The 20,438-nt window shown below is 37.0% G+C and overlaps 1 long non-coding RNA gene across 1 annotated transcript in view; it reads left to right on the top strand.

Annotated features, from left to right (window-relative positions):
* The window catches only part of LOC144340898 (uncharacterized), a 445,262-nt gene that overhangs the window by 371,671 nt on the left and 53,153 nt on the right, over positions 1-20,438 (top strand). The window contains exon 3 of the long non-coding RNA XR_013417442.1: positions 10,831-10,952. This is a non-coding gene — a long non-coding RNA (uncharacterized LOC144340898). The remainder of the gene's footprint in view (positions 1-10,830; positions 10,953-20,438) is intronic.

Consider the following 20,438-nt stretch of genomic DNA (forward strand, 5'->3'; position numbering starts at 1 on the left):
CCTCTACGCTTTATGAGACTTGTGCATTTGGGACAATATGCTGTGTTAGATGTATTTTATAGATCACTCTCTTTCTAATAAGAAGCTTCCAAAGTAGGACTATGATATGGTTTGGCTGTGTCCCCACCCAAATCTCTTGAACTGTAGATCCCATTATCCCCACGTGTCATGGAAGGGACCCGGTAGGAGGTGATTGAATCATGGAAGTGGGTTCTTCCCGTGATGTTCTTATGATAGTGAATAAGTCTCATGAGATCTAGTGGTTTTATAAAGGGCGGTTCCTTTGCCCACACGCTCTTGCCTGCCACCAGTTAAAATGTGCCTTTGCTTCTCCTTTACCTTCCACCATGATTGTGAGGCCTCCTCACTCATGAGGAACTGTGAGTTGATTAAAACTCTTTTTCTTAATAAATTACCCTGTCTCGAGTATTTCTTCATAGCAGTGTGAAATGGACTCATATAGGCTATCACCATTTGAACAATGGCTTCATTCACAAAAGAGAAATGTAAGGACACAAGAATTTTTCACTATCTGCCCCATCAAATCCTATTGGCAGCCACTGACCCTGTCCAGAAGCAACCACTGCCTGTCCTTTAAATTCACACTTACTCTCACCTTAAATACTTTACCTACTGTGGTAAAATCTTCAGTGCCTTTGATGTAAACCTTTCTATCCTAATTTATATTTAACGCTTCAGAAACTTACTTCTGAAAGCATATGAAATATATGAGTGAATCAAATTCAAGTAGCACATACAAATTCTATTTTTCTCTTTATATAGCAATTCTTTTTGCCTGTATTTGATTCCTTGTAAAGGTTAAGAAGTAAAGGAGAATTTGCTTTATTGTTTTTGGTAATTCCCAATTTACGAGAGGAGTTTGTTGTTCCTGAAAAATTCTTTAAGTAAAGGTGTCCATTACCCATAACTGCAGCAGCAGTAAGTGGCTCGTATTCAACCTTTGGTCCAAATGGAAGAACCTGAGGGACTCACAGTAGTTCACTTGTTTTCTTTAGCTTTTCCATTTTGTATTTCAATTAATTTTCCCTCTGACAAAAATCTAACAAGGAAACAGAATGGTAAGGCCATTTTGTTTAAAGAAACGTATCTAGGGAAAAAACAGTACAGATGTAAAAGTGAGCAGACTGTATATTTAATTAATATTATAAAAATATAATGTGCTTCAACTGGAGCATGGAAATCTTATCCCTAGGCAGAAAAAACAGTCTGGTATTAGGAATCCCAGAATAAAAGCACTGTACACACTCACATACACATAGATACAGTCATTGACATAAGCTAAGTGCAATGTTAGCTTCAAGAGGGACAGTGGTTTCTGCCTCAACCATGCACACACATATCAATAATTCAATATACATTTATTAAGTGCCTACCATGTGCCATACACAGTGAGAAGTTCCATTATGTTATATATTTATATGTAATATAAATCAAATTTTACTGCCTAAAAATTTAAATTTTAGTGGAAATCACAGATACACAGCAGTTGATTTCAATTCATTTCTGGTTAAATAATTGGTTATATATAGAAAAATCTTACACAAAGAGTGGTTTAACTTGTCTTCATTAAACTACATTCCTAAGAAAACCCTGGCAAATTTTATTGCAAGCATACAATAACATTTTGAAAATGCATTCCATATTTCCTTAAAATACATTTTATCTACAATCTATACACGTTTATTATCCCCTGGGAACTTTTATGAGGCTTTAGAAGATGTGCAAAACAAATTTAGGAACAAATGGACCAGAAATATTAAACCATTAAAGAGTTCACCTAAATTAAATAATTATACAGCAACAATATGATCTAAATTTAGTATATGTCAAAAACTATAAGTAGTTTGTATGAAATTACGAACAAAGATGTTACAGTTTTACCAGTTTGTGAAATTGAATGATGCAAAATATTAGAAGTGTTAGCAGTTTTAGTAGCATTCATTAAATCTTCAGTGTCTATGATGCATATTGCAATAGTCTTTTAGGTGTTTAATGCAGGTATTTTACATACTGAAAAAATTCAAGTGTCATTTTGCACCATCTCAAAATGTAATAAGCATTTTCAATAATGAATGAAAAAGAAAATTCACAGTTCCATCTATTCTAAAAAATACTTCACTTCTTTTATGAGTTTTAGAAATGTATGTATAACAAATATTGATTAAGTAAGGAATTCAGAAATTATTGCTGTGTTTTTAAACTTTGTGAAAATTAAGAATCTGCCATCTTTTGTCAGGGATCGAATGGAGTTTTTTTCTTTCCAGTATCAGTAGTGACTACAATCTACCTCGTAACTATGGTTGAATTGAACCAAGGAAGTAATTTCTGTGTCTATATTAAGAATACGTGAATTGCATTGCCTCTTACAGCACAGAACGTCCTCTCTATTCCCTTCTTCTGATCGTAATCATTCTTCCCCTTATAGCAATTAGTTTGTTTTTATTTGATAGATATTTTGAATTGTATATCTGACTAGGATTCCCTGAATGCACTAGCTGCAAGAAAGCCATCTAACCTTAAGGCCTACTATGAGCAACTGGAGTAGGGTTTGGGTGGAGGGAGCATTAGTTGGTTGCCTGAGGGATTTAATTTGTTCTATAAATGTGTTTTGTTTGGTTTGTTTTTGTAAATTATGTTTGAACAATCAGAAATTTTACAAATACCTAGAGGTTTAGAAATAGGTAAAGAAGCACACATGCATACAATTCTAGCAACAACATGAGGAATTTTAAAGGAAGTAAATAACCAAAGTCTCCACCATCCACATGACCTCATACTGGACTCCTTCACTAACGTATAACATGTGCCTGTTTCCCGTTAATGATTTGGTTTTGCACCATTTGGTTTTTGTAATATATTTCCCTTACTTATGGCTTCATTTCATGCTATTTTTCTTGCTTATTTTCTTTTTCCCTTTCACCATTATCTAACTTATAATATTGGTTATGTATTTTAGTAGTTTTTAATTCCTAATGTAGTTAAGGTATAAATAAAGGAAACAAAGGTTGATTAAATTTGACTTACTGTAGTAGTTAAGTATTTATATCTCATCATTTTATATTGCATTTTCATTTATCATTTTGTAGCTACTTTAAATCTCTTATGAAATGAGTTAGGGACCGTTATAAAGCTAGTCTTAACTTTTTGAAAATCAACTTTTTACCAGTGATTTCTTCAAATATTCCCACAATATCCACCAGATGAGCCTATCTGGCCGAAACATGGTCAGAGAAAAGTAGACAAATGTATGAGTGTCAATTTCCAGATGACACAAAGAATCATCTGGTTGTGACAGGACTCCAGAAATCTCATTCTTCTATTTTGAAGTGCTTTGACATCTGCAGTGAGTGCTGCTGGATTTCTCCTTGAGCACCTGACTCTGTTTCACAATGTTTTTTCAGTGTTGCTATTTATTGAGCCCTTTGCATGTTTGGGGGAATAGACTAAATACTTAAAATATGTTATTTCATTTAGCCTGTTCCACAGCCCTGGGAATTTCGTATTATTGTATTCTTTAAAAAAATGATTCCACTGAGATTAGAGAGGCTAAATAACTTGCCCAAGGCCACGTGAGTAGGAAGTGGCTCAGCTAGTACTGATACTGGGTTGTGTTACTCCAAGGAGTTACTCCCAATGTGCTTGTTACCCCTGGGACAGGAGAGTTATGAACCAAAGGAGCTGGAAAGAATAGATGGCACCTCTAAGACTCTTGCCTGCAATTAGAAACTGCCAAGGCAGCTGCTCTTATCATAACATTGTAGTAGAAAAGAGGTGGTAGGAGAAGAGTAGGCAAAAGACAAAAGGAATTCTTATGTTATCCTAGAAAAGAAAAGAATCCAGTTATTTGACACTCCTGAGTTAATATGCACTTTTTAAAAATAGTAACAGCCTCTTGAATAAAATAAAAACTTAACAATCCATCATAACTTGGTATGAATTCCACACACTCCCTACTCTTGCTTCTGAGCTATAGTATCAAAATTTCCGCTCCTAAAAATACGCCCTGTCCCAGAACCTTGTTATTCCCTGTGTCATTAGACTTGTCCCTGGCTGATTTCATGATTAGCATCTCCTCTTTCAGGACTCAAATACCTAGGATATGAAGGCAGCTTTCCTTATCCAGCTTATCTAAACTACCTTCCTCTCTCAATTATTTCCTATTCTACCACTCAATTTTTTTCTCATAATATTTAACATATTTTGAAGTAATTTTAAAAATTAATTTATTTGTTAGGGATTTTCGGTAACTCTGATGCTTTTTGTTTGTTTACATGTATTTCCTATTTTTCTAGTAATTGTATCATGAATCATGATTTTAGATAATTATTTGCCAACTTTTTTTTTTTTTTTTTTTTTTTTTTTTGAGAAGTAGTATCGCTCTGTGGCCAGGCTGGAGTGCAGTGGTGCCATCTTGGCTCACTGCAAGCTCTGCCTCCGTGGCTCAAGTGATTCTCCTGCCTCAGCCTCCCAAGTAGGTGGGACTATAGGTGTGTGCCACTATGCCAGGCTAATTTTTTTTTTTTTGTATTTTTAGTAGAGATTGGGTTTCACCATGTTGGCCAGGATGGTCTCGATCTCTTGACTTTGTGATCCGCCCGCCTCTGTCTCCCAAAATGCTGGGATTACAGGCGTGAGCCACCGCACCCAGCTGCCCCCACACCTTTTTTTTTTCTTTTTCTTTTTTAACTGTCTTGGTGGGAACTTCCTTTAAGGCACCTTAGCCAAAAGGTTGAAATATCATCCAGCTTGCTTAGATTTCCTCTTCCTGGATTTGAGGGTCAATTACAGTATTTAAAGGCTGAAATGTTTGGAGTCCATTTATCCCAATTGTTCCACACCGAAGACATTCCCTGTTAGTTTGTTATATAGATACTTAAAGCAGCCATAGTTTCTGTACAAATTTAATTCTTTAGTTATTTTTTGTTTGTTTTACTTTAAGTGAACCCATATTCTTTCAATACATTATTTTACTTTTTCTTATAAGTTACACAAAATCAGAAAGCATGGTTATCCTTCTCTGGATCTGCAAACCAAAATATAAGCCCCATGAGGTCAGAAAATCTGTTTGGTGCATTAAACATCTGGAATAGTGTGTGATAGCTAGTGTGCATCTAATAATTGTTTTTAAATATAAAATGAAAGAGTACAATCTGCTGAGTGTCCTGAAAGCGGTCTTTAAAGCAGAGATAATGGATTCAAGAGAGATGTCTGTTTCTAGCTTTAGCTCCTCTTCAGTGAGTTTGTTCCCACATCATATGTACTTGTTTTCCCCCTAATAGTGAAGGCTTCTCACTCTTCTGTGGTCTGTTGTCACTTTTTGTGGAAGATGATATGCTCCAATTTACTGACTTGACCAGACTCAATTTACTAAACCATGTGACCTTTGGGCAAGTTTCTTAAGCACTCTCTAAATCTTAGTTTCCTTCTCTGCAAAGTGGATAACAATACGTGCTGTCCCATGGGTAATACCGTGAGCTCACCAGGCCCTCTTTGGTCTTTTGTTTCTAAGCACTCAGAGAAGTTCCTTTCTCAGGCTTTGACAGTGAGTCAGGGCTAATGGGACTCAGTGAAAATGATGCATGTTACTTTGAGGCCTGACCCCTAAAAGCTTAGGCTAAATCCATTTCACATTCACTTTTCCCTGGTCTATTGGCCACTGCCATCCAGTGGAGAATACTAAGGACCCATTGGTCCAGGACGGTTAGTCTGGATGGCCTCCAAATGACTGCATTTTACCTTCATCTAAGTAAGCAGTAAACTGTAGTTTGTTTCAGCCACTAATATTTGGAATTTTATTGTTGCTGTTGTTGTTATTGTTGTTACATCAGGTAACATAACTTGATTAAGTAGATCTATAATTACAAGAATTCTAGTGAGGATTACTTAGGATAGACCCAGTACAAAGCATCACTCACAGAAGAAGTTAAAAAAATATATTATTCACATATTTCTCCATTGGTTTTTACCCCTGTCCAACATATCTTCAGTAGTCCACTTCTACTCCCTTCTTACCTCTTAAATAAAAATGTCTTTCTTATTGGATTATAAATACTATGTAATTTTTTATTCTAGTCTATGGAACTTGGTCCATTACTTTCACTCATTTCTTTGAAATTTCTTTTGAAACTTTCTTTCTCCAATGGTTCATCTCTACCTATGAATACATTCCCATTTCATGCAACCATGAGGAACACTGCTTCACCTCTTCTATGGCCTTAATCTACAGTCATTTCCCTTGTATGTTACAGAAAAAAGATTCTACTAAAAATGTAATTTGGATCCTTTGGATCTTCTTTTTCACTACTCTTTTACTCATAAAACTTTTCAATCAATTTTTTTATCTCCTTCATTCTACTTAAATATTTTCTCAGAGATCAGTCATGTTGAAATGGTCAAATAAAATTTGCATTTTTTGATTGCTCTTTAACACTAGAATTATAGCTAGAATTACAATAACTAGCACTGCCAGTCTTTCTCCCCATGATAATTCATGTCCCAGCATCTTATTCCCAGGATCTCTTGGGAAATTAGCCACATTCAGGGTTTTTACCTCTCTCAGTGGATGCCTACTAACTTTGTATGTCTGGTCTTATTCTGTCTATTGAGATCTGCCTGGACCCTTCTAATGGTCTGCTAGATATAAATAACTGTTAAAATGTATTTTAACACTTAAACCTTTTCTTCCTTTTAAACTATTCTGAACATGTCCAAAAACAACCTCCTTATTCCCATATGGGTTCTCTCTTCCTTTTAAACATGCTAACTGTCATAATTTTTTCAAACCACCCGCATTTGGAAATATAAGGCACCAGTTACCTATCATTCTTCCCCATGTTTAACTCTCAATTAGTTGAATCATTTCCTCTACAAATTATCTTGAATACCACTTTTCCTTTTCCTCTTGGCTCATTGTATGGTACCTCCAACCACTCAGTTGCTCAAGTCTGAGAGGCCCATCCTTAATTGGGCAATTGGACCTCTTTAATTTAACATTCCCTTAACCCCCAAATTTCGGCAACCCACCAATTTCTACAACTCCTAACTATAAATTATTATGCAAATTCTTTTCCATTCATTCATTCCCATGGCCAGTATTTTGGATTAGCCTCCCAGGATCTGTCGTTTCTGTCACCAAGAAATTCTGTCATAGCCATTAAATCTCACTCAAATCCAAAAAATCCACTATTCACAGTTCAACCACAGTGATATTTCTAATGTCAAATCTAACTTTCACTGTGCTTCAAAGGTTCTCCATTGTAGTAAGGTAAAGGGCAGAGTCTTTAAGTAAGCTTGTGTAGTTTCAATTTGTGAAGCCCAATGAAGTGCTCATCCTCATCTTTAGTTTTCAATCACACTGTACATTCAATTAGCAGTAATTATTTGTTAGTAGTATACTCTTAGCATATTATATTTTCTTCTGTCTGAAGATCTATGTGCATGCCATTTACTGTTGTCAAAAAATTCTCTACCAACTGCAAGTCATCCCTATTTGCACTTACAGAAAGGGTAACCACATGATTTATTGTTCAAGATGAGATTATTTTGAGAGTAGCAAGAGCGTTAGTAATAATTACACCAAAAGAACAGACATACATGGTAACTATTCTGGGAAAACTAGGATATAAGGTCATACAAATTAGGTACACTTATCAGAAAAATTTTCTGATTATCAACCCCATGCTATTTATTTTTCATTACTCTTACATAGAATTCTATTTCTCCTATAATACATTTTATCAGCAGGCAGTTGATCCACTTACAGTAGTCACAATTAGAGCGACTAGTCCCCATTCCACAGCCATTCCAGGTTAGACTGGAATCAGACTTTGAGAGTGAGAAAGCTGATCTGCCAGCAGCAACAGCAGTAGCAAAATTTTCTGCCTCCCTACCCTCCACCAAATAGCATAGGAAGAGGCAGGCTCAGCAGCTTATAATTCCCTCCTCACTTAAAGATCACTCAGTGTATTAGTCTGTTCTCACACTGCTATAAAGAAATACTTGCAACTGGGTAATTTATAAAGAAAAGAGGGTTAATTGGCTCATGGTTCTGCAGGTTGTACAGAAAGTATAGTGGCTTCTGCTTCTTGGGAGACCTCAGGAAGCTTCCAGTCATGGCAGAAGGCAAGGTGGGAGCAAGGCATCTTACATGGTGGGAGCAGGAGCAAAGAGAGCAAGGGGGGAAGAATTGCATATTTTTTAACAACCATATCTCATAAGAACTCACCCATGATCACAAGGATAGTATCAAGGAGATGGTGTAAACCAGTCATGAGAAATCTGCCATCATGATCCAGTTACCTCCCACCAGGCCCCACCTCCAAAATTAGGGACTAAAATTCAACATGAGATTTGGTGGAGATACAGATCCAGACCATATCATTCTGCTCCTGGCCCCTCCCAAATCACATGTCCTTTTCATATTGTAAAACAAAAACATGCCTTCTCAACAATCCTCAAAGTTTAAAATCACTCCAACATTAATTCAAAAGTCCAAAGTCTCATTGGAGATAAGCCTAGTCCCTTCTACTTATGAGACTATAAAATAAAATTCAAAAAAGTTAGTTACTTCCAATGAACAATGGAGGTATAGACATTAGGTAAATGCTTCCATTCCAAAAGGGAGAAATTGGCCAAAAGAAAGGGAGGACAGGCCCCGTGCAAGTTCCAAAACCAGCAGGGCATTCATTAAATCTTAAAGCTCCAAAATAATCTTCTTTAACTCCATGTCAGACATCCAGGATACACTGATACAAGGGATGGTCTCTGAGGTCTTGAGCATCTCTGCCCCTATAGCTTTGCAGGGTTTAGCCAGCACAGCTGCTCTCCAAGGCTGACAGTGAGTGCCTGCAGACTTTTCAGGTGCAGGTGCAAGCTCTTTGTGGATCTGTTATTCTGTGGTTTACAGGATGGCAGCCCTCTTCTCACAGCTCCACTAGGCAGTGTCCCATTGAGGACCCTATAGGGGCTCCAACCCCAAATTTCTCCTCTGCACTGCCCTAGTAGAGGTTCTACATGAGGGCTCCATCTCTGCAACAGGGTTCTCTCTGGATATCCAAGCTTTTCCATACATCCTTGAAATTTAAGCAGAGGCTCCCAAACCTCAATTCTTGAACTCTATGCACCCACAGACTTAACAGCACATGGAATCTGCCAAGACTTATGGATTGCACCCTCTGAAGCAGCAGCTTGAACCATACCTGGGCTCCTTTGAGCCAAGGCTGTTGCTAGAGCTACTGGGATCCAGGGAACAGTGTCCCAAGGTTTCACAGGGAAGTGAGGCATGGAGTCTGGCTTATAAAACCATTCTGTCATCCTAGGCTTCTGGGTCTGTTATGGGGGAGGGGGCTGTGAAGAAGTTCTCTGAATTGCCTTTGAGGCCTTTTCTGCGTTATCTTGGGTATTAGCACTTGGCTCATTTTTACATATGCAAATTTCTGCACTCTGCTTGAAGTCCTCCCATGAAAATAGACTCTTCTTTGCTATGTCATGGCCAGGCTGCAAATTTTTCAAATGTTTACTCTCTGCTTCCCCTATAAATCCAAGTTCCAACTTTAGGTCATTTGTTTGCTCACTCATATGAGCATAGGTTGTTAGAAGCAGCCAGGGCACCCCTGAATGCTTTGCTGCTTGGAAGTTTCTTGCACCAGGTATCCTAAATCATCACTCTGAAGTTCAAAGTTCCATTTATCCTTAGAGCAAGGGGACAATGCAGCCAAGCTCTTTGCTATGCATAACACAAGTGGCCTTTCCTCCAGTTCCCAATAAGTTCCTCATTTCCACCTGAGACTTCATCAGCCTTGTCTTCACTGGCCATATCACTACCATCATGGTGGCATAACCATTCAACCCATTTCTAGGAAATTCCAAACTTTCCCTCGTCTTCGAATATTCTTCTGAGTCCTGTACAGTTTTTCAACCTTTGCCCATAACCTGGTTCCAAAGTTGCATCCACATTTTCATGTATCCTTACAGTGATGTACCACTTCTGAAACCAGTGTTCTGTATTAGTCCATTCTTGCTTTGCTATAAAGAAATACATAATACTGGGTAATTTATAAAGAAAAAAGGTTTAATTGGTTCATGATTCTGTAGGCTGTGCAGGAAGCATAGTGGCTTCTACCTCTGGGGAGACCTCAGTAAAGTTGTAATCATGGTGGAAGGCAAAGGGAGAGGAAAGCATCTCACATGGTGGGAGCAGGAGCAGAAGAGAGTAAGTGGGGAAGTGCTACACACTTTTAAAAAACCAGATCTCAGGAGAACTCACAAATGCAAGAATGGTACCAAAGGGATAATACTAAACCATTTATTTGAAATCCACCCCCCATGATCAAATCACCTCTCACCAGGCCCCATCTCCAGCACTGGGGATTACAATTCAACATGATCATTGGTGGGGAGGAAGATCCAAACCACATCAATTAGCAATAGCAGGCAATTCCAGAAGATACCTTCTACATCACCAGAAAGGATTGAGCTGGGGCCCCAGCAGTGCAAAATCAAAGAAAGCAGAGTAAGTAAGCTTTCGTTGGAATTAAAGTCCACAAAAGTCCACCAGAACCTATACACTAAAGTTAAACAGGATGACTGCAAGCTAAAGTAGAAGCTCCTTGTGTAATACTCACCCTTTGAGTATGGGTTGGTTTTAGTTATTTGTTTCCAGAGAATAGATATTTCTTCCATGATTCAACTGCATAATATTGTGACTTCTCTTTCTTGCTAGTAGACTTTCATGCTCTCTCTCTCTCTCTCTCTCTCTCTCTCTCTTTCTCTCTCTCTCTCTCTCTCTCTCTCTCTCTCTTTTGCTGGCAGAAGAAATCTTAAAAGTTTAAGAAGAAAATATGGTAAGTAACTAAGAGAAATATCTGGTTAATACTCAACGTAAGTCCCTCAGTCCAACAATATTCCATACATGAAATCCTGCCAATAACCAGGTAAGTAACCATAGAAGCATATAACTCCCCTGTTGACCTTTCAAATGAGATAGTAACCCACCTTGTGAACTTCATTGCAGGTTAAAGAGAGATCATGAATCAGAGGACCCAGTTCAGCTGTGACCAGAGTCCTGGCCCATTGCAACTTTCAGATAAGTGCATGTTGTTTAGGATGCAAAACTTGTGGTTATTTGTTTCACAAAAATAAGTAACTTATAAAAATGCTCTATACTCTTGATCCTCATTATCAGTGAAACATCTCATTATTGATGCAGGGACATTGAATTCCTTAAAAATTGAGGTAAACTATCTTGAAAACAAAGCCCAAGGAGTTGTTGTATTTTCATATACCCTCCTTCACCTGCTAGAAATCAAGTTAAAGAAGTCACAATCACTATTACTGTTGTAGAAAAGGTACTCCTTTTCCTTTATTCAGGCTCTTACTTGTGCTTAGAATAAATGTTTGTGGCTTCTATGGTTAACTAGCTGAAACATAAAGGCTTTGGTTATTTTATGTTTCCTTCGAAGGCCATTTGTAGTATTGATTTAACACACAAGCTCTTTGGACATTATTCTTGCCTCAATCACTCAAGCAGGTGGTTCTGTACAATGAAGAACACAGCTTAAAGCAAAAACATAGAAAGACATCAACTCTACAGGCAGGCCCTGCAGTGGCTCTGGAAACATTGTGAAGTAACTCTATGCACAATACTATTGATACCTATTTGGAATTTTCCTATAATGGGACAAATTTGATATACAATCTACTTACATTGTAGAATCTTTCCTAATGCACCTGTGTCTCACTGATGGGCTTTTCTTTCCCTACCTGCTGAATTTGTATGTTTTATCTAATGGAAGTTGATTTTGAACAACGATGGAAGAATTTGCATACAAGGCAATACAGCCTCCTATGTGGTATTATTGTTGTTAGGGAAATTAATAATAGCTTCCACAGCAAACAAAGCTATTCTTATTATCTGAACACAACAAAAGTCTATTTATTGCTATGTCAAATCTAATGCAGATGTTCCTTGATGGTGGGAGAACTGCCTATGGTTTTTCAGAGATCCATACTACACATCTTGTAGTTCTGCTATTTTCCAGGGCTGCAGAGATGTTACTTGATCCTTTGCTTTCAGCTGCTAGTCAGGAGAAAAGCAGAAGATCATGTGAGAAAGAATTTTCTGGGCCAGTTCCAGAAATGGTTTACACAGTCCACTAGGCAAAAGCAAGTCCAACAGCCACATCTAACTGCAAAGGAGGCTGGGAAATGTAGTCTACTTTTGTGCCCAGGAAGAAAATGAGAACTGATAAATATAGACTGTCATGGGGGTAGATTAAAATAATGCAATATTAATGCAAATAGATTTAAGACTGCAGAAATATGGCACACGATTTATGCAACTTAATTCCAACATATATCAGTATTTATAGTAGAAAACTTATTTTAAAGATTCTATACTATATAAATAATAAAATTAGTGTAACAGTACAACATTAGTGTGTTCTAATTGTGGTTTTATTGTAATGTTACCTTTTGATAATAATCATCTAACCTATTTCCTGATTAGCTCTGTCAAGTTATTTCCCTTTTCCCCATTTTCTGTTCCTTTCTCCTTAGTAGGTTATATTCCCTTCTCATCTTCTTTAGGGAAGCTCGCATTTTGTGCTATACCATATTGCGTGAAATAATTCATTCTGCATAAAACATGTTTGGATACACTTTCTAGACTGGGTTAGGTTTTCAAAGGATTTTTATTGGAACTAAACACTTTCTGCAATCCTGTACCATACTAGAAATAGAAGTTGCATATGCTGCCTCTTGGGAAGCAGAGCAGGTAAGTGGTATCCTGGAGTTCAATAGTTGCAAGAATGAAGTAAATGACCAAGAGATGAAGGAAAATGGGGGGGAAAAAATCTAGCCCTTGCTACCAACTTCAACAACTACTATTTAGTGACTTTTCATGTTGTCTCAGTGGACAGAGAGTGTCTGTCCACTGAGCATCTGAAGGCATGAATCTTTTACTATCCCAGTAAAGCTCACATGTTGTTATGCTGTAGCCTAAGCTGAAAGATGTCATGGTCATGACCTTGACAAATTTCCTAGACTATTGGTGTCAGGATGCACCCTTGATCTGCAACGTTTTATATTTGTTCTCTGGGTTTGTTTCCTGAGAAGGAGGTCATGCTGGACCTGCAGTTCAGAGTGACTTAAGTAACCCTGACACTGTAATTGGCAATGTCTGCTTGAAAAGCTGTTATTAAAAATAAGTGTTTGAGGAAAAATTGTTGTTCTTATTCTGTTCCTTTATCTCATATGGAATGTGAAAGTTTATTTCCATATTTGTCTTCTCTTAGCTAGTTTATATGCTTCTGAAATATTAGGTATTTTGTAAAATAAACTTGAATGTGAAATTACATAGAAGGATCATTGTATTGAATTGGTTATACCTAAAAGACCAGAAATCACTTTGTAATTTGGGCAAACTTTTGTTTTTCCAATTTGTTACTTTCATTCTTCCTTTGTTTATGGTGATTTTGGGGTTGTGTATGTGTTTTGTCAAATAGGGATACGTTTAAAATAGTTACCAAAATGCATGTGGGTACTTTTTACATAAGAAAGCCTGTTGTGAAGGAATCAAAAATCAATAGATTTATTGAAAACCTATTCTGTGCAAGGCACTGCATCCGAAATAATAAATGAAGGGTAATAGTTAACATAAAATGAGTAATCACTTGAGTTTCTTAATGTAGCATATTTTAATATATCTTTCTGTACTTAGTGTAGTCTTAAATGTTTAATTACGAGTCAAGAAAAGGCTTTGAAAGAATTTTATAGTATTTTTAATTGTAAAATAAGGATCCCACATCCCAGAAATATTATTGTCATTAGTTTGACCCTAAATCATAAAATCATAGAATGCTGGGAAAGGAAGATGTGTTTAACATTACATAGTATAAATGTTGTCTAGTGCAATAATTTCTTGTGTTAAAATACATCCAGTGATTGAGAACCCTTTGCTTTTTCAAGTGGTACATCTTCTCCCCTCTTTCTCTTCCTCTCTCCCTTTCCTTCCTCCAACTTCTCTTCCTTTCTTTGATTTTTTTTTCTATTGATAACTATCCTAGTAGAATTGTGCTTGATATAGTTTGGATATTGTCCCTGTCCAAACCTCACATTCAAATGTCATCCCTAATATTGGAGGCGTGACCTGGTGGGAGGTGATTGAACTGGCTTCGTGCCATCCTCTGGGTACTGTCCTCACAATAGTGAGTGAGTTCCTGCAAGATTCGGTTGTTTAAAAGTGTGTGGCACCTCCTGCTTCTCTGTCTTGCTTCTGCTCTGGCAATATTACATGCCTACTCTCCCTTCGTCTTTCACCATGATTATAAGCTTCTTGAGGCTTCCCCAGAAATGAATCAGATGCCAGGGTCATGCTTCCTATGCAGCCTGCAGAACTGTGAGCCAATTAAGCCCATTTTATTTATAAATTACTCAGTCTCAGGCATTTCTTTATAGTAATGCAAGAATGGAGCAATAGAGTTCTTTTTTGTGTGCCTCCTGAAATCTACCTGCCTTTAAATTTTGATCTTTGTTTCTTTTGTCTTAATTATACTTCAATATGTTTATGATGAACTAAATGAATGTTATTGAGAATAACTATCTGGGCATCCACATACAATATACATTCACAATACATGTGTATGTTTGTGTGAAGAGGGCAGGAAAATATTACCAAGTTTCTGACTCCTTTAGGCTCCTGCATCTTGTATAAATATGAGCCCACTGACTTGCCATTTTTGTAAGACCATGCTGTTTTTAATAGGACCTCTTCCACTGACAAGTCTTCATGGTGCCCCTTGTCTGACTAACTTCTATTTGTCCTGCTGTTCCTGGCTACCTGTGAGCACCTTTAGAAAGTTTCCTCTGAGCTTAACCTCTCCCAGGACCCAAGCTAGATTGGGTGCTTCTGCCTTCTGGTATCCCATGCTTATCCTTATCAGGGGACACGTCACACTACTTTGGAATTGCTTGTTGACGTGCACGTAGGCTTCTCATTAGGCTATCAGCATCCTGAGGGCAGGACTTTCCCATCTCTGTTGCCCTGGGATCGTGCACTGTGCAAAGTAGACTCAAATTTGTTGAAAGTACAAGAAAGGAAAGAAAGTATAAACAGACTTATTAATTCTTAGTCTCAGTTACAAGACCCTGGAAAGGTTGCCCCGTGATTCATCCTATGCTAGTCTCCCTTTTCGACCTTCCAGGACTCTGTCTTTTTCTACCTCTTCTTCTCTGCCCTTTCTTAATGGAAACCAATCTCACTTCTGGCATCTTCTATTCTGCCTCTTTGTACATTATCTCCATGAGACAATATGGTGGGGTTGGAGACCCTATGACCTCCCCCCATATATGCATATTTTAGTCTCTATAATATTTATTAAAGATTGTATCTTTCTATACCATCTCGATATAAAGTATTCTGGATACCAAATGACTCACAGTTTATGTGTTATAAGGCAGGATTTGGCATATTTGTGTGGCTTCTATTGTTTTTATTTTCTTTATCTGTGTTTTCTAAATTGATTACAATAAAAATGTAATATCTCTGTATAGAAAATAATAGTTAAATTATTTGAAACGTGAGTTATTAGATTTAGCAATGAGGAGGTCTCCAATGTCCCTCTGATAAAATATTGGGGGGAATCGTGAAGGAAAAAATAAGATTGCAAGGAGTTAAGATTTCTAAGCTTACTATATAACAATTTGGAACTTTTAAAACTTCTTACCCTACTGAGATGAACTTCAATTTAAATTTTAAAAACTACCATATGTTGATAATTTCAGGGTAATTCTAATAAGTTTAGTTTAATTGCCCGGGGATGGGTTATAGCTTTTATTTCTTCTTTCTCCATGGCAATGGAGAAACTTAATGTCAGTATCCATCATTCCAGGTACAGTCTCGTTAGTCACTGAAGTCATGAGGCTGACATTTGTGGATTGTGGAGGGGATAGCCGTGTTAAAACACTCTGCATTTCAAGTTTCACCTGGATCATTTTGGTTTAGGTAAAATTGGGTTCCTTCTCTCTCCTCACTATGAAAAGTAATTACACCTTCAAAGGCCTCACTCCAGGACCCTCCGGATACAACAGCGTGCACGACAGAAATGGCACAAGCTTTAGAGTTAGAAGGGCATTGGAGCTGGACTGTCAGCGGTACCACTTGCCCACTGTGTCCTTGAATATGAAAATCTAATCTTTCAAAGTCTTAGCTCTTCATCATCAAAACAGTGTTCTTATGAGGCTTTATGATTCAGTTAATACTTGATATTTATGAATCTTGGTTATTTTCTATCCCTTCCTCCTCTCTCCTCCTCTACTACTGGTTTTCTCATGTTAAATAGATGCTTGTTATTTTCCTATGAAAGGCAATATCTCATTAGAGAAACTAATGAAAGCTGTGGACTCTCTCTCCAGGAAGATATATACATGCACAAAAGTTGACACATAATTTCAAACTATTCATGTACCCCCATGAAATACTTTCATGGAAACAATCATTAAGAAACACTACTTAACATTTTTAATTTCAGCTCAGTTCCATTTTTCCTTTGACAGACTCTCCCATGGGATTCAAATCTTAGAGTCTTTTCAAAGCACTGTTTGAGAATGAGGAGTGTGAAATCTCTCACCATCCACCAGCAAACACAACAAGACAGCTACCAATGAGTTCAAGTGACTTCTTAAAGACTGAAACCAACATAGCTTTCTATTCTCTTTCTGTCCAATTTTCTGGGATTCGGTAGTTCAAAGCAACCATACTTTACCTCAAGAAGCAAAGGAGGATCAAATTCTTGCTGATCAGATTCTCTGAAGCCTCAAAGCTGAAATTAACAGCCTCCTTTGGATTTTCATACCTCTACTCAAGGGGAATTAAGGAGTCAATTGATTAAATCCCCAAATTAAAGTTATTTAATGTCTGTTCCGTGTGCTGGCAACACCCCCTGAAAGCAGAAAGCATTTATTTTTTTTTTTTTTCTGGCCTTAGAGAATTTCCCTGGCTGCAAGGATCCTCTTTGCTTTGGCTGAAGTGCAGGAGACTTACCCATTGAAGCAGCCCTCAGTCAATTACTGATGGAAGTTGGTGCATCACTATCCCAGTTTTCTCACAACTGTGGCAAGATAACTCAGACATTGACATAAATTTACATTTACTCATAAAGCTTCCTCAGTTGAATTATGTCCTTATTGCCCTCAGTGGTAACTTGCTTGGTAAAGCACACTTTACTAATCTTTTTCCTCTCCTGTCTTGCTTCTCATTTACCAATCAGGGTTTCCTTTATTCCCAAATAGATTACTTACACTTGGATCATGTCAGGATCAGCTTCTGGATGAATCGAAACTACAACATTATCTAATATACTTAAGGGACATGCTTTTGGCTCTCATATATTGCAGGACTGTTAACATTCTTAATCACCACCCACTAAATGCCTATAGTAGTCCCTGGGCATTGTGACAACCAAAGTACCTGCTCATACCTCAAAAGCTCCCCCAACCCCCAGGGAGGCAGCAATACTACCTCTAGTTAATGATCATTGATTGTCTTAGTCTGTGTTGTGCTGGTAAAACAGAATAACACAGACTGGGTAAATTATCATGAAAAAAAATCTTTTGGTTCGTGGTTCCAAGAGGCTGGGAAGTCCAAAATCAAGGGGCTACATTTGGTGAGGTCCTTCTTGAGTCATATATGGCAGAAAGCACCACATGAATTAGAGGGAAAGAGAGGGCCTAATTCATCATTTTTCAGGAGCCGACTTCCAAGATAACTTAACCACTCCCTCAATAATGGCGTTAACCCATTCATGAGGGTTCTGCCCTCATGACCTAATCACCACTTAAAGAACCCACCTCTCTACTTCGTTGCATATGCAGTTTAGTTTTCAACACAGGAATTTGGGGAATATATTCAAACAATTGCACTGATCTACCAGACAAACCTTGTGATTCTAGTTTAAAATATATACTTGAATAATTGTCTTAAGCTTATAATTTTAAGTTAAAATAATTCTTCAAAGTTTTGCAAATAATATTAGAATATGTAAAATCAGTTGAGGTTTACTGTATTTATTTCTCTATTAGGTTTATAGGAATCAGTTAAGTTCTTGGGGCAGTTTCGTTTGATATTCAGATAGTTGAATTGCATATAAAAGAAAATCAAATATATTAAGTGTATAAATGCTGTTTAAAATACTTAACAACATTTAATTAAGTAAGCCGTAATATCTCTCTTAAAAGTCATACTTAATTTACTGAATGTATACATAAAATCACGTTTGTAAATTAAATCTAAATGCTTTATAAAAACTAAGCCTTTGAATTTATAGCTTTAATACATTGAATATTAATTTAAAAATTGTAGTAACCCTAAATAATATTTCTGCATGCAATGACCTCAAATACAGCAACAATCTTCCATTCATAGTGTTAAGGAACTTTTGGCCTTTGTCCTAAAGAGATCATTAAGAATTTCTCTTCCCATTTTATCACACCTAGCTCATCTTTCGAAGCATAATTATAACTCTACCTTCCCAGTGAAACCTGTGTTGATGTTTCCAGTTCTCATTTATTCCTTCATCTTTGAACTTCTATTATATTTATAGTCTATGGTGTGCAATTTTACCACAATCTAGTTTCTTATGCTATTATTGTAAGATTTTATTCCATATATGTTAGTATAGCCTTGCAACTGGATTGATAGTTTCATGCTTTTCACTCCTTTTTAATCACCTAAAGTCTTTCCTAAACCCATCCTGCCCTCTCTCATTGTGCAGCATCCCAGCTCCAGAGAGAGTCCCTGACAGGTTCTAGTATTACTATCCTCATCAACATAGTATTTACTTCAAGTAAATGGACTTAAGCCAATTGGCCCATGACATTGCCCCAGCCATAGGGTGCCCCAGTCACAGGCTCAGGCTTCACTTAGATTGTGCAGGGCTCAGTTTCATGCAGCGATTCTGACTAGAGTTGCACCAATTATCTCTTGTCACAAATAATGCTCCTTGGAAGTCACCTCAAAATTCAATGGCTCAAAAATAACCATTTATTATAGCTTCCAAGTTTAAGAGCCAGCTTTAAACCATTGTTTCCATTCACTTGAGATTCAGTTTGAATTAGGTTTTCCTTTAACTTGAAGAATTTTAACTCATACAACTTCACAGCCCCTAGTAGATTTGACAGAGTGCTTGGTGCATTGGTTCCCAAACTTGCAGGGCTGGTAGAATCCTGATTTTATTCTTTCCTTCACCCTGAGTTTTTGATTCAGTGGTTTTGAAGTGAGTTCATTTTCAGAAAGTTCCTCATAAAATTCCAATGTGTTTCCAGGTCTAGGATCTACTGCTCTAATTAATACTGTAGGATGGGTACTCAATAAAGTGGTTTTGAGTGACTTTAATAAAATATTAGGAGTTGACATTCATAATCACAAACTTTAATTCCCAAAGAAATAAATATTGACACAAATTCATTCAAAACCCTCCCTGATGGTCAATGAAGTGAATTAATTTGTCACACGCACGGAATTACATGCCCTGTATTGAAATGCCGCATAATTAATGTTCCAGATTTCATAAAATTTTGGAATAAAGAGACTCATGCTATGAATGTAATATGAACTTTTATTGTTAACATAATTTTAAAACAAAGATGATTATGTGTGTGTATGTGTGTGTGTGTGTATGGGTATGTAGAAAGAAGGCTTAAAAAGTATGGCATGCTGCTTCAAAATAGACATTCTCGAACAAACATTGTAGGCAGGTGGTGTCCTAAGAAAAGCTTGTAACCTTGTGTATTGATACAGAAACTTGTTAACAAAGCCAGCACACTGGCAGGAGTCGTATTTTAAGAACTTCCTTTGGCAGAGGGATCTCTCTTGCATTTCCAAGTTCTCTTTAAATGAACTGATGGCTCTCTGGAGGTTTTATTCAACACTTAGGTGTGTATCATTCTGTAGCATATAATAAATCCTATGATTTGTTTTTGCCTCTCTAGGTAAAAAAGTTATTAAATGCACAACGGATTTGTCAATGGGATTTCAGATTAGCTTCATTGATCTCAATTTTTGGTTATGCAAAAGTGCTTCTACACGCCAAGTTTTCATGCATTCCAATTGATGCCTGATTTACAGCCATATACCTGAATGAAACAGAGTAAAGCATGGTTCTGTATTTTTCTGGGGAAAACACTGACTTTTAAAAAATAAAATAGATTTGTTCGTAATTTCTGAATGTGAATGTAAATTGCAATTCATGGTGCTACTAATTTCAAGAACAGCATTCTTCATTTTACAGCAAAGAAATATAGTTGTGCTATTTACTTCATGTTCCTTGAAGGAGTGTGAACAGAGAACATTTGTATTTCACAACTGACTTTCTATTTATTCCAATGAAATTTAAGAAATGTGTTTCTGTGGACAGATGTTGAAC

Source organism: Macaca mulatta, chromosome 5 (assembly GCF_049350105.2).
Source record: "Macaca mulatta isolate MMU2019108-1 chromosome 5, T2T-MMU8v2.0, whole genome shotgun sequence".
NCBI lineage: Eukaryota > Metazoa > Chordata > Mammalia > Primates > Cercopithecidae > Macaca > Macaca mulatta.